The 3,969-nt window shown below is 45.1% G+C and overlaps 1 protein-coding gene across 1 annotated transcript in view; it reads left to right on the top strand.

Moving 5' to 3' along the window:
* The window catches only part of FBXO36 (F-box protein 36), an 89,017-nt gene that overhangs the window by 82,560 nt on the left and 2,488 nt on the right, over positions 1-3,969 (top strand). The window lies entirely within an intron of this gene.

The raw sequence follows: 3,969 nt of genomic DNA, 5'->3' as shown, positions 1-3,969 counted from the left end.
TGGAGTCACAGCTCACAGCAACCTCCAGCTCCAGCTCTTGAGCTTAGGTGATTCTCTTACCTCAGCCTCCCAAGTTGCTGGGACTACAGGCACCTGCCACAATGCTCAGCTATTTTTTGTTGCAGTTTGGCCAGGGTCAGGTTTGAACCCACCATCCTCAGTATATGGAGCCGGCGCCCAACCCACTGAGCCACAGGTGCCACCCTGTGTGAGTCATTTCTAATGACCAAGTTTACAACCATAAGGTTAAAACTAAAGGTGATTCAATTTTGAGTGAGTTTCATTATAAGAAAGGCCACGTCATTGTCTTGTGAAAGACCCAAAGCTTTTAGTCATCCTTAAATTGCAATTAGATACGATATATCAAACATATAAGAAAATAACTATGACAATAGTTGACATACTATGCCAGGATAGACTAAGTTATAGATTGTGACTTGGGATCACAAACAATCTTAAAACTCCAGTGGCTTCACACAATATGAGCTATTTTTTCATTCACAGTTCATGCCCTTTTCAGGTTGATGGGGGCTCTTCTCTGTCCCACAAAGTATCTCAGGGACTCAGGCTGTTAAAGACTCTGCCATGTAACTGTACTATCTGAAAGAGAACACTGGAGGTTTGCACACCTTTTCCAAGTTCATCAGGTGATTTTCATGTGTCACTCCTACCTGTAGTTCTATGGCCAGAACTGATTACATAGCCCCACCTGTCTGCAAGGGGCCGGGAAACACGGGAGAACAGGTGGAATAGGTGGTGAGCACCCCTTTCTGTGCTACAAGGGGTGCCCTCCAAGATGTCTATTGTATACCCTCTTCTCTCTCCTAAAGTCTCTGACATCCTTCTTTCTATCTCTCTCTCTCTTTTTTTTTTTTGGACAGGGTCTCACTCTGTCACCCAGGCCAGAGTGCAGTGGTGTCATTACAGCTCACTATAGCCACCAACTCCAAGGCTTACTTAATGCTCCTGGCTCAGTCTCCAAAGTGACTGGAACTACAGGTGCACACCACAATGCCCGACTAACTTTTTATTTAATTTTAATTAAAAAAATTTTTTTGAGACAGAGTCTCACTGTGTCACCCTCAGTACAGCATTGTGGCATCACAGCACACAGCAACCTCCAACTTTTGTGCTTAAGCAATTCTCTTTGCCTCAGCCTCCCAAGTAGCTGGAACTACAGGCGCCTACCACAACACCCAGCTATTTTTTTTTTTTTTTTTGAGACAGAATCTCACTATGTCACCCTCGGTACAGCGCCATGGCAACACACCTCACAGCAACCTCAAACTTTGGGCTTAAGTGATTCTCTTTGCTTCAGCCTCCCAAGTAGCCGGGACTACAGTTGCCCACCACAACGCCTGGCTGTTTTTTGTTATCGTTGTCATTGTCGTTTAGCAGGCTCTGACTGGGTTTGAACCCACCAGCCCTGGTGTATGTGGCTGGTGCCCTAACCACAGAGCTACAGGTGGCTGCCGAGCCAACACCAGGCTATTTTTTAGAGAAGGAGTCTTGTTCTTGCTCAGCCTGGTCTTGAACTCCTGAGCTCAAGCAATCCACCTGCCTTGGCCTCCCAGAGTATTAGGACTACAGGCATGAGCCACTGTGCATGGCCACCGGCTAATTTAAAAAAAAAAGAACTTTTGTGGCTATGGAGTCTTGCTCTATTGCTCAGGCTGGTCTCTAACTCCTGGCCTAAAACAGTTTTCCCACCTCAGCCTCCAGAAGTGCTAGGATTACAGGCGTGAGCCACCACATTTGGCTTCCTGTCTTCACTGTTAATTGATATTGTTTCTTATTTCACTGAGAAATTACAAGCAATCATAAAAGAACTGCCTTGTTCCCTGTAGGGTTTATCAGTGCCTCATACCTCTCCTCATTTATCTGTTCATTATAGTTGATAAACTCTTTTTATTATTATCCATGGACAAACCTCCCCTTCCGGCTTCCACGTCCTCTGCTCATGCAGTTGTCCCCTTTCTGTCCTTCATCATTAATTTTGTTCCCTCTACTCGATCATTGTCATCAGCACTGAAGTATGGTTTTAAAACAAATTGCCTCGACTCTACTCCCCCTTCTGTTCTTTCTTTCTTTTTTTTTTTTTTTTTTTGAGACAGAGTCTTACTTTGTTGCCCTCAGTAGAGTGCTGGGATGCCACCTCAAACTCTTGGGCTTAAGCAATTCGCTTGCCTCAGCTTCACAAGTAACTGGGACTACAGACGCCTGCCAGAGGGCCCCGCTATTTTTTGTTACAGTTGTCACTGTTGTTTAGTTGGCCAGGGCCAGGCTTGAACCCGGCAGCCTTGGTACAGGTGGCTGGTGCTGCAACCACTGTGCTACGGGCACCTAGCGCCCCCCCCACCCCTTCCCCTGGCCTCCTGTTCTTAAGGCAGAAGTTTTCTGTACTTGCTTCATCTACTTCAGTTCTTCCTGACTCGGACTCGTTCTAGCCAGGCATTCATCCTCACCATGCCGTGAAATTGCTCTTGCCAAGGCCACCCTTGTGTATCATATTGCAAAGTATACCAGTCATTTTTTAGTTCTCATCTTGCCATGCAACATGCTAGTTGTAAAGGCATCTGGGAAATCTTTCTAACCTCTGTAGTTCACAAAGACAACTCCATCTAGCATAAGGGAGTGGAAATGGGTGTTGAGAAGTCAGTCCACAGCATCCTCCTTGGTCTTATCTTTTGGCTACTCTCATCCAAACACACTCTTCTTCTCACACTTAAACTTTGAATGCCCTTGCGACTGGCATGTTGGATACGGCCTAGCCTCTGTCCAGCAGACCTCCCTGCAGGAATCTTGGAAGGAAGATGTGAGCAAGGCGAGGCAGCCTCCGCACATACAGAGACCAGCTTTCATGGCACCAGTGCTGGAGGCACATGGGAGGGCCTCGTGCCTGGCTCAGGGTACCCTTGCATTCATCACAGGTGCCTTGTTGGGGAGCAGAAACAGTTAAATTTCTACTAGAACAACCTGTGTTTTCTTTTTCAATCTGGCTGTTGTTGTTCCTGGCCATATAGCATTGCACCTTTCCCTCTGACTTTACTAGATATTCTGTGAGCTACCTCTTATCTATACTGCATCCTTTTATGCTGAAGCTACCTAGAATAGACTCTGCAATTTGATACCAAGAGCCCCTTCCAATACAACAGGCATTTCATACAGGTGAGGTGGATGAACGCGTAGGCTCCTGAAAATTGTGGGGCATTTTACCCCACACTAAATGGCCCCAAACTACAGGGATTCTAGTTTATAATTCTCCTTTCTGTTTTTCTCTTGACATTCATTTCTCACCTGTCATTCTTCTCTGCTTTCAGTATTGTGCCTCTGATCGTATGAGCCACCCTTCTCATTTGCTGTGGCTAAACTGCTAAAGGCTAACAGCTGCACACGAGGTGAAAATGAACCCTAGGGGAAGAAAGAATGGCAAGGCTACTAGTCGAGGCCCTTCCTGCAGAATAAAGTGTATAGATTTAAGCACACTGGTTCCTGACAGCGGTTTTAGCCATTCAAGTGCCTTTTCTTCTTTGTCACTATCTGCCCTATGTTTCTAGAGCTTCACATCCCCTAAACCCTGACCTCTCTTTAAATAGAGCACAACTGGATTCAGTACTGTGGACTCTGAGAGATTTTTACCATGCCTCTCTCCTTTTCCTGTTAAATGGTAGAGTTGCCCCCTAAAAAAAGCACTTTAAATGGTGAAAATAATTTTAACCTAATTTTTATTATATCAGTAATAAGGGTAAGTCTATTATTCATAGGCAGGTAATCTTCCCTGTAGATCATTATCTATAGATAATCTTATTTCCCACCATTATTGATCTTTGAAGGGTTCATCAGCTTCTTGCCTTTCTTGGCAGTGAATATAGGAGCCCCCCCACCAACAAGCTTCCAGTCCTTAAAAAAGTTTTAAGTTGTATAAAACATTTAATTTGGCTCGGCGCCTATAGCTCAACCGGCTAAGGC

The sequence above is a fragment of the Otolemur garnettii genome, unplaced genomic scaffold (genome assembly GCF_000181295.1).
Source record: "Otolemur garnettii isolate 467f Iridium unplaced genomic scaffold, OtoGar3 scaffold00013, whole genome shotgun sequence".
Lineage (NCBI taxonomy): Eukaryota > Metazoa > Chordata > Mammalia > Primates > Galagidae > Otolemur > Otolemur garnettii.
Note: the sequence above shows the minus strand (reverse complement) of the source record. Positions and strands in the feature narration are given on the sequence as shown.